The 11626-nt window shown below is 43.9% G+C and overlaps 1 pseudogene; it reads right to left on the bottom strand.

Moving 5' to 3' along the window:
- Positions 1–9634: 9634 nt before the first annotated feature.
- On the bottom strand, positions 9635–10585 carry LOC116358263 (uncharacterized; annotated as a pseudogene).
- Between the last annotated feature and the right edge of the window lie 1041 nt (positions 10586–11626).

The raw sequence follows: 11626 nt of genomic DNA, 5'->3' as shown, positions 1-11626 counted from the left end.
GAATTCTATGAGTATCCTCGGGTGGGTCACAAACCATTGCCTTATGATGTTTGATCGATGGAAACTCACATTATCACAAATGACCACATACTTTGGCAAATCCTCTCTAAACAGACCCCTCTCATCATCAGGGATAAGAGCCCTGTAGAGAGTCTCTAAAAAGTTGAGTAGATGCTGGGTGTTGTATGGCCCTATAAGCGGGATATTTTTTTTATTTTACCTTTATTTTACTAGGCAAGTCAGTTAAGGACAAATTCTTATTTTCAATGACAGCCTAGGAACAGTGGGTTATCTGCCTCTTCAAGGGCAGAACAACAGATTTGTACCTTATCAGCTCAGGGATTTGAACTTGCAACCTTTCGGTTACTAGTCCAACGCTCTAACCACTAGGCTACCCTGCTGCCCCTTGCTCTGTGCTCCGAAATAGCAGCACACATGGTGATTTTTTCCTCCCTGTTGGCCTGGCAAATCCACAGTAGCTCTGGGACCAATGATATTCCGACCCCGCCTTCTGCATTTGGTCAGGTTGAAGCCAGCCTCATCCACGTATACAAAGTTGTGAGAGGGTTCACTTGATTCCAGAACACACAGTTGAATTAGTTTTGGTAAGGAAGAGTGACATAAAATGTACATATATTGCATGTTCCTTCCACAGCAATGGAAATGTGTAGAGTTGATGCTTACTGTACTATGTATCACTATAAAATATTGCTGTAAAGTAGTTACATAGATATATGTTTTACCTGTACATACTGGTACCGTAGCTCCTTAACTCTGTCCTCATTCCTTTGGAATGGTACACGGTACAGCTGTTTCATACTCATCTGGTTTCTATGCAGCACCCTGTCGATGGTTGAGATGCTAACCGTATGGATGTTTTCAAAGACATCGTTGTCTTCTATAATGGTCCTTTGTATTTCCCTGAGTCTCATGGCATTTGTTTGCTCGGACCATGGGGCAAATAGCCTCCTCCTGTTGAGGTGTGAAAAGGCGTCCTCTGCCACCGGTTTGAGGTAATCTTGCAGTCCTATGTGGGGATTAATGCAGTGATGCATCGCACACTTTCACATAGACAAAAAATATGCGAACACACATTTTACTGTAAAACATACAGGTGGGTGCATGTAAGGTGCAGTATGTATCTGTATAGAGTATATTTCTGTATGCTGTGAAATACAAGTAGACTACTGTAATATGAAGCATTGTAGGAAGTATACAGTATACTGCTTATATACAGTAACAGTGCACTGTACATTGGTGGACATACCTGTTCTCTCTTCGAAACGTTTGAACTATTGAGGACACAGTTGATCTCCCAATATTCGGCTGCACCCTTCGACCCGCCCCAGCCATTGTAAGGCCATGATTGACAACATGGTCTACAATAGTGGCCCTTATGTCATCAGATATGCGCCTATGTCCTCTTCTGCCTCTTCCTCTGTTTTGCCATGCTCCTCTTCTTCCTCCTCTTGGCTGTTGACCCTGTTCGTTTCCTGGTCCATTCATTATTGGAAAATTGCAGCTCTGTGTTGTGGTCTGTCTATATATGCTTGCCAATTGATTCTTCATGAGATGCACCTTTGAGCAATTTAGACAACTGGTTGATTGTTGGTTGAACTAACACTTTACATTCCTCACTCATTCTTCATGAGTGAGGGTCTATTTCACCTGCACGATTCATCAATTCACGTTTTTGTACAAAAGGTCTAATAGAAATGTGTAAAACTATGCTTGACAGTTTATGACAAATAGTTCAACAATTGTGCATGTAATGGCTTATGCAAGGAACTAATGCCTAGATGTTTTGAGGGGTAAGACTATTCAACAGAGAACCATCTACTATATTTTGATCAACATGACATGAGCAATTGATCATGTGGAAAAAAGCTGACACTTGTACATTATCAATTGCAATTTGTTCAAAGGAATAAGAAATTGCTTTAATGATGTGCACAAGTGACTAGATGATTTGGAATTTGTACAAGTAGTATCAAGAATTGCACTTTTGATCTAAGAAATGCACCAAAGCGACTGAGAAACTGTAAACACTGGAGTGACAGATGTGCAGAAGATGAATGTGCAAGTAGAGATACTGGGGTGCAAAGGAGAGAAAATAAATAACAGTATGTGGATGAGGTAGTTGGATGGGCTATTTACAGATGGGCTATGTACAGGTGCAGTGATCTGTGAGTTGTACTGACATCTGGTGCTTAAAGTTAGTGAGGGAGATATGAGTCTCCAGCTGTAACGGTTTTATTCCTGGGAAGGAGAGGAGGACCAAAATGCAGCGTGGTTATTTATAAACAGCTTTAATGAAAGATGAAACCGTGAACAACTATACAAAATAAGAAAACGTGGGAAAACCGAACCAGTCCTAACTGGTGCAAAACACAGAGACAGGAACAACCGAACCAGTCCTAACTGGTGCAAAACACAGAGACAGGAACAACCGAACCAGTCCTAACTGGTGCAAAACACAGAGACAGGAACAACCGAACCAGTCCTAACTGGTGCAAAACACAGAGACAGGAACAACCGAACCAGTCCTAACTGGTGCAAAATACAGAGACAGGAACAACCGAAACAGTCCTAACTGGTGCAAAACACAGAGACAGGAACAACCGAACCAGTCCTAACTGGTGCAAAACACAGAGACAGGAACAACCGAACCAGTCCTAACTGGTGCAAACCACAGAGACAGGAACAACCGAACCAGTCCTAACTGGTGCAAAACACAGAGACAGGAACAACCACCCACAAGATACCTAAAGAATATGGCTGCCTAAATATGGTTCCCAATCAGAGACAACGATAAACACCTGCCTCTGATTGAGAACCACTCCAGGCAATCATAGACTTACCTAGAACACTCAGCTGAACACAGCCCCATAGACTACAAAACCCCTAGACAAAACAAGACACACAAATCACCCATGTCACACCCTGGCCTAACCAACATAATAAAGAAAACACAGAATACTAAGGCCAGGGCGTGACACCAGCTTCAGTGATATTTGCAATTCGTTCCAGTCATTGGCAGCAGAAAACTGGAAGGAAAGGTGGCTTGGGGGTGACCAGTGAGATATACCTGCTGGAGCGCATGCTACGGGTGGGTGCTGCTATGGTGACTAATGAGCTGAGATAAGGTGGGGCTTTACCTAGCAGAGACTTATAGATGACCTGGAGCCAGTGGGATAGGCGACGAATATGAAGTGAGGGCCAGCCGACGAGAGCATACAGGTCGCTGTGGTGGGTAGTATATGGGGCTTTGGTGACAAAACAGATGGCACTGTGATAGACTGCATCCAGTTTGCTGAGAAGAGTGTTGGAGGCTATTTTCTAAATGACATCGCTGAAGTCAAGAATCATCAGGATAGTAGGTTTTACGAGGGTATGTTTGGCAGCATGAGTGAAGGATGCTTTGTTGCGAAATAGGAAGCCAATTCTAGATTTAATTTTGGATTGGAGATGCTTAATGTGAGTCTGGAAGGAGAGTTTACAGTCTAACCAGACACCTAGGTATTTGTAGTTGTCCACATATTCTAAGAACCGTCCAGAGTAGTGATGCTGAACGGCGCTGGCAGGGGCCAGACTGCTTACTGAGTCTGTACCTAGTCCCACTGGGGGCGAACACCGGGGCCTCACTGTGGTGACGGTCTGCGTCAACTTTCTGGCGCAGCACGGCGCGCTGAAGGTGGACATGGGTGGCGTCCCATGTCTCCTCCGCGCGCCGGAACCAGTCTTCCACCGCAGGATCCTCGGTCTGACTCTGATGCCAAGGAGCCAGAACCAGCTGATACCCCAATACACACTGGAAGGGAGAGAGGTTAGTTGAGGAGTGGCGGAGTGCGTTCTGGGCCATCTCTGCCCAGTGCATGGATGCTGCCCACTCTCCCGGCCGGTCCTGGGAATAAGACCTCAGAAACCTACCCACATCCTGGTTAACTCTCTCCACCTGCCCGTTACTCTCGGGGTGAAAATCTGAGGTAGGCTGACCGAGACCCCCAGACCTTCCATGAACGGCCTCCAGAACCTCGACGTGAACTGGGGACCCCGCTCAGACACTATATCCTCAGGCACCCCGTAGTGCCGGAAGACGTGAGTAAATAGGGCCTCCGCAGTCTTTAGGGCCGTAGGGAGACCGGGAAAGGGAGGAGACGACAGGAATTAGAAAAACTATCCACAACGACCAGGATCATGGTGTTACCCTGTGAAGGTGGAAGATCGGTTATGAAATCCACCGACAGGTGCGACCATGGCCGTTGTGGAACGGGTAAGGTTTGTAGCTTACCTCTGGGCAAGTGCCTAGGAGCCTTACACTGGGCGCACACAGAGCAGGAGGAAACATAAACCCTCACATCCTTAGCCAAAGTGGGCCACCAGTACTTCCCACTAAGACAGCGCACCGTCCGGCCGATCTCAGGATGACCAGAGGAGGGTGATGTGTGGGCCCAATATATCAGCCGGTCGCAGACAGCAGATGTAACGTAGAGACACCCAGCTGGACACTGAGGGGGAGCGGGCTCTGCACGTGACGGCCGCTCATTGTCTGCGTCCAGCTCCCACACTACCAGCGCCACCAAGCAAGAGGCGGGGAGTATCGGAGTGGGATCCATGGGCCGCTCCTCTGTGTCATACAGCCGGGACAATGCGTCTGCTTTAACGTTCTAGGAGCCTGGTCTGTAAGAAAGGGTAAACACAAAACGGGTGAAAAACATGGCCCACCTTGCCTGGCGAGGGTTCAGTCTGCTCGCCGCCCAGATGTACTCCAGATTGCGGTGGTCAGTCCAGATGAGAAAAGGGTGTCTAGCCCCCTCAAGCCAATGTGTCCATGCCTTCAAAGCCTTGATGACAGCCAACAACTCCCGGTCCCCCACGTCATAGTTTCGTTCCGCCGGGCTGAGCTTCTTTCAAGAACAAGGCACAAGGGTGGAGCTTCGGTGGCGTACCAGAGCGCTGTTAGAACACAGCTCATATCCCAGCCTCGGACGTGTCCACCTCCACTATGAACGCCAAAGAGGGATCGGATGGGCCAGCACGGGAGCCGAGGTAAACAAAGCCCTCAAGTGGCTGAGAGCCCTGTCCTCCTCACCTGTCCAATGCAAGCGCACCGTCCCCCCTTCAGCAGTGAAGTAATGGGAGCCCCTACCTGACCAAAAACCCCGGATAAACCTCTGGTAGTAGTTGGAAAACCCTAAGAACCGCTGCACCTCCTTTACCGTGGTGGGAGTCAGCCAATTACGCACGGTTGCAATGCGGTCACTCTCCATCTCCACCCCTGACTTGGAAATGTGATACCCTAGGAAGGAGACGGACTATTGGAAGAATAGGCATTTCTCAGCCTTGACGTACAGGTCATGCTCCAACAGGCGACCAAGCACTCTGCATACCAGGGACACATGCTCAGCGGAGTATATCAAAATGTCATCAATATACACCACTACACCCTGCCCTGAAAATCTCGTCTACAAAAGCTTGGAAGACTGATGGCACATTCATCAACTCGTACGGCATGACAAGTTACTCACAGTGCCCAGAGGTGGTACTGAAAGCCGTCTTCTACTCATCTCCCTCTCGGATACGCACCAGGTAGTAAGCGCTCCTGAGATCTAGTTTGGTGAAGAAGCGCGCCCCCTGCTTGTTGCCAATTTTAACCACATATTTGTTTTTAGTGTACATTGATTTAATAACATCATGTGTTTTCCCTCCAATGCCACTTTGTATTAGTTTATAAAAAAAGACCTTTGTGCCAAATTGAATCAAATGCTTTCTTGATTTTGTTTTGCTTTACTTATTTATCAGTTAGAGTGTGGAGGGTATTGGTGGTTTGATGTGCGATAATTTGTTAAAAATCCAATCTGGCTTCTGCTCAGGACGTTGTGTTCATCAACGAAATGACGTAGTCAGCTATTTATGATACTACAGAGAATTTTCCCCAAGTTGCTGTTAATGCAAATTCCTCTAATTATTTGGGTCAAATTTGTCTCCCTTTTTATAGATTGATGTGATCAATCCTTGGTTCCAAATATCAGGGGAAATACCTGCAGTGAGGATAATTTTGAGTTTGAGTATAGCCAATTTGAATTTGTGGTCTGTATATTTGATCATTTCATTTAAAATACCATCAGCACCACAGGCCTTTTGGGGTTGGAGAGTGCATAGTTTTTCCAATAATTATTCTTCTGTAATTGGGGAATCCACAGGATTCTGATAGTCTTTGACTGCTGATTAAAGGTGATGTGTAATTGTTCTTGTATATCTTGTTGTTCTGGGCTCTTTGTTATATTTCTGTAGAGGTTTGCTAAGTAATTTCACCACATCACCATTTTGGATAGCCAATTCCTCATGATGAGGTTTGTTTAATATATTCCAATTCCCCTGAAATGGTTTCATTCTATTCGCCTTTGTGTTTGTGTTTCCGTTTTACAACTTCCGTCAATGCTAGCTAATTACATCAGAGCGGTGGCTAGCTAATAATTAAAAAACGTGCATCATTAACACATCTTATTAACAAATAAACAAAAACAAAACCTGGCTCACATTTGGGAACAGACACATGGCTTCACCAGGAGGGAAAGGGATTGGTCATTTGAAGGCCGATGTTCAGCCCAGCCAATCAAGCAGCTCTTACCACTCTGCTTGGGACACTTGTATTCAACAGCGGTTCAGTAGAAACGGCAGGATGCTCTTGCATCGCTGGCCTTGGGAAGTCATGCGGCCTCCATGTTGTGGAAGGTCGGCTAATAAGCAAAGTCGCTTGCATTTCTATGTCTAGTATTACTTAGCATAAGAGATTACAGCATACAAGTAGCCTACATGTGTTGTGGTGACAGTTACTATAGTCCATAGACCGACGTTATGACATAGTTCTCAGATGATATCTATGATCAATCTCCGCATTACTTGGTCTTGTAATTGATGTTTATAGCCTATTTTCTTCGTTCCTTTCATAGAAGAAAGTTTCGTAATACTGCCTTATCTAGACACAGAATGATAAAATATTCAGGCTTAACATAGCAGTTAGACCAAACGTTTTGTTGGATGAAAGCTGAATTGACAATGTCATTATTTATTGTTTATGTTAATATCATGTATTTGTGGATAAACAGAACTGCTGTATTAATGATTAATGATTCTGTAAGTATCCTGTCAAATCTCATGTTGTTGAAGCAAGGCAGGTTTATGGAGTCCAGGTGATAAAGGGTATAAAGTAGGGTATAAAAAACATGTCAGCATCACATGTATTTCTTTAGTGCCTTTAGTGTTATTGTTTTTTCTGGTTGAATAAGATTTGTAAAATATCCTTGTGGTTGGGGGGTAATGCCTAATGTTTGGTAGGTATAAGTGGTCTCATCTCATTGGGAACAATAGCAAGGTAAGTTTATGATAAAACGTGCATGTGTTTTGATGAAGTTGATCACATAGTCCTCAGTCACACAATAGTTAATAATGGGATTTTATATATTTTTTTGTAACAAACATTATATCACCGGTGCAGAATGCAGTGTCCAGAGGGCTAACTGGCATAGCGTACACAGATGAGCAGCGACAATGGAATGCAGGGACTCGGAGGAACCTTGAGCGGTTAAACAGCATAACTGTCCATAAGGACAGTGACCAATATGCAGAAAGGAGTCCAGAATGTCCACCCCTGCCTCCCACGCCTGCATTCCACTCACAGGAGGAATTGAATAGGAGCCTGAGACACCTGAATCTGCCTTTGGGGAGTCTGCTCTATAAGTGTGTTAGTGCTGATCCGAGCGTAACATCACAGCCAGTAGCATCCCAGGTAAAATTGGACTGAAAGGAATATTTATTTGTGGCTGAACCATTTTAATGTATTTGAAGATAATGAGAAGATAATGAGCTGAAGACTGTGGATACTCTGTGAACCACAGAGGCACTGTTGTCAGTGTCGAAGGGCCATGGCTATCAGCAAGCCCTGGCGGGAGTGCTGAACTCCAAGGAGCTGTCGGATAATCAAGTGTCCTGTCATAGGGAAGGGCTGTGATTCGCTAGTTGATGTCATCAATGGGTAAGCCTGTGATGTGAAGGTGGTGGAGGGCACACCCCAAATGCAACCACATGGGCCACGTGGCTACTACATGCAGGTGCAAACTGGTATGTTTTGCATAGGACTGAGAGAAAAGTAAGGTGCTCATCTGGACTCCGTCCCACACAAGTTGTCATCCCTGTTCCCTATGATGCACAGTCCTGTGCAGAGGCTGTTCTGCGGTTGAAGGCATTCTACTCAACACACATGCTGCCATTTATTGTTGAGGAGAATCAGGCAGGCAGATTGTCACTGAGTGACAAATATATGCAGCTCTGTATAGAGTATGTAGTCAGATGTCTCTCCTGTTTGCAGTTACTATTAACATATTGTTTTGATGTCCGGATGAAAAGCTTGCCCAAAGTAAACTGCCTGTTACTCAGGCCAGGGTATGCAGAAGCTAGGATATGCATTTAATTGGTCGATTTGGATAGAAAACAGTCTTACGTTTCTAAAACTGTTAAAATAATGTCTGTGAGTATAACAGAATTGATATGGCACTCAAAACCCCAAGTACAAACCATCCCCCCCAAAAAAGATTCAGCCTACCACTGTTTTCAATGGCCGTCACTTTTATTATAAGTTTGAAAACCTCCCAGATTGCAGTTCCTATTGCTTCCACTAGATGTCAACAGTCTTCAGAAAGCGTTTCAGGCTGTTTTTTGGGGAAAAAAATAGCTAGAAGTTGTAGTTTTTCTAAGTGGCTCCCATTTTGGCTGTTGTGTTTTCATGCGCGTGGAGGAAAGCGGTTTCTTTGTTATTTATCTCCGGTAATGAACATACTATTCCCCGTCTTAAATTGTATTGTTTATTTACGTATTAGGGTACCTAAGGTTTGATTATAAACCTTGTTTGACTTGTTTGGATAAGTTTATTAGTAACGTTTGGGTTTCATTTTGTATGCATTTTGATGGAGGGAAACTGGGTGGATTATTGACTGAAGCGCGCCAGCTAAACTGAGTTTTTATGGATATAAAGGACTTTATCGAACAAAAGGACCATTTGTAATGTAACTGGGACCTTTTGGAGTGCCAACAGAAGAAGATCTTCAAAGGTAAGGCATTTATTATATCGCTTTTTCTGACTTTCGTGTCGCATCTGCCTGGTTGAAAAATGTTTTTCATGGTTTTGAATGCTGGGCGCTGTCCTCAGATAATCGCATGGTGTGCTTTCACCGTAAAGCCTTTTTGAAATCTGACACAGCAGCTGGATTAATAAGAAGTTAAGCTTTATTTTTAAGTATTACACATGTATTTTCATGTATGTTAAATATTTATGTTTCTGTTGTTTGAATTTCGCGCTCTGTAATTTCACCGGATGTTGTCGAGGTGGGTCGCTTGCGGAACGCCTGCGCTAGAAAGGTTAATGCATCACCTGTCACAGTATTTTGGAATTTGTTTTTATGGCTTTGTTTTTTATTCATATTCATGAGTAATGTAAAACAAATAATTAAGTCAAGTTGTTATAAAATGAATTGACATTTACTTAACGTAACTTTTTACAACTTTAATTCATATTTGGAAATCGACCTTGTAAATGGCATGTGACTAGTCAGTTCATTCAGCATTTTATTGAATGATATCACCATGCACGTGTTTTGTCCATTTTAGATGAGAGGTTGATTGGCACTGTCTGTGAGATGATTCTAAACCGTTTGAGCCTTTTGAATTAAGCATTCCATATGAACCCTCACGTTAGCTCTCCGCCTTGTAGATGTGGTGTCCTCCTCTGACAGCTACGCGCCTCTTTTTGTGAAGGCTGGAATTGTTCATTTGACCTTCCACTCCTGTAGCAGATCACGGAATGTGAAGCCCCGGTCAGCCATGACGTCATCACCTGGACAGAGGTACTCCAGGACCCCAGAATCTGATGTTATATATTTGTCGCTAAATCTACCTCCATATGCTGAGGGGATAAACATCAGTAGACCACCAGGTGCAATGGCCACCAGGTACTTGGTAGTGTTCTGGGCGTAGTAATGGCTGAATGACCCCCCTTGAATCCAGATTCTTACACTTCTGTAAAGCAGTTTCTGAGCAGTCAATCATGCCAGTTGTTCCTGGGTAGTGGTTCTTAAAACATTGTGGCATTCTAACACGGATGGTCTCCCCTGGCAACCATGGAATGTACTCCCTGAGATTCCCTTCCATCGTGTCAATCCCAATAACTAATCACTCGACTGACAATCCTCTGGGAAACACCAAACCTTTCTGCTAGGTACTGCTGCAGCAAGTTGAGCTTCAGCTTCATCAGTGTCATCGGAAGTTGGTCTGTCAGGTCTAACTGAAAGCTGCCTTTGTAGAGGGTTAGAAGATGTTCCGTCAGGGTAGGAAAGGTAGCAAGAGACAAGCCTGTATGCAGTGGACAGAGTGCTTCGTTCCTCAGCAGGGTTTTGAGGAGAGGTGCTGCTGGGCACTGTGTCCCTGCCTCACAGGTAGTGAGCTCTACATGATCACCTGAGTTGTAGTTGTGATCACTTAGAGACGGGTCTTCCCAGTGGGTTTGGGCATCCTTCTCTGGAGGCAGAACCATTCCTTCTATCTGTGTTGGCCAATCCCCAAATTTTCAATTTGATGAACACTTGAGCCTGTTGTCTCATCTGTTAAGAAATCAGTATGGCTCGTTAAGCAAGTCAATGGACAATTAATAACAAAACCATACAATAAAACACCATACTGCATGGATGCTCTTATAATATTTAATAATCATAACAATTAAAAATATATAAAATGGGAATGTTTTATTGAGTTGTAGAGGAAATAAATTGTGCTATTATGAGACTGTGCTTAGAAGAGAGGGAGGGAGACACAAAATGAGAGCAGGCAAACTGCTCAAGCCTTAGGCTGACACGGAACCCAACATCGTGCATAGATTTATTTTGTCCCCCTACACCAAACGTGATCACGACACGCAGGTTAAAATATCAAAACAAACTCTGAACCAATGACATTAATGGGAACCGGTCGATAAGCATTAAACATTTATGCCAATTTAGCTAGTTAGCTTGCACTTGCTAGCTAATTTGTCCTATGGGAGGTGTCCTAAATTAGCTAGCAAGTTTTAGGATTTTGTGCGGTCCTGTCAGTGTAAAACTATCAATTTCTCAACTAAAAGTTCCGCTTTCACCTCCCACCACTAGCACGCGCTAGCGTCGCACGAATGTTGCCGGAAATAGAAACACAATTGCAACTAACTCCCAAGATCACTGTGATGTTCCAGAATAAGGCGAATAGATTCCTCAATTCCATCCAGCTGATTTCTAAAGTGGTGTTTGTATTGCTTCAGTGTTTCCCCATATTAAAAGGTGACTATTTGTGTTGTCTGGTTTTTGATTAGATATATTTCTCAATGACCTTACATTTCTTCAATCATTATCTAACCATTTTTCATTATCTATTATTTTGTTTCTTTATATTAGCCAAGGAGGCTAATTTGTTAAATATAAATTTTATGTTATAAACGGCCAAATGTCCACCTTCATTGCTGCAGGAGAATGTTAAGGCTAAAAAGTTGTCCAGGAGAGATTGTATTTTTTGGCTACTAATTGCTTGTGGGAAGATGTCTGTACTGTTT

This window comes from Oncorhynchus kisutch, linkage group LG29 (assembly GCF_002021735.2).
Source record: "Oncorhynchus kisutch isolate 150728-3 linkage group LG29, Okis_V2, whole genome shotgun sequence".
Taxonomy (NCBI): Eukaryota; Metazoa; Chordata; class Actinopteri; order Salmoniformes; family Salmonidae; genus Oncorhynchus; species Oncorhynchus kisutch.
The sequence above is the reverse complement of the archived record's forward strand: the minus strand, read 5'-3'. Positions and strand labels throughout refer to the sequence as shown.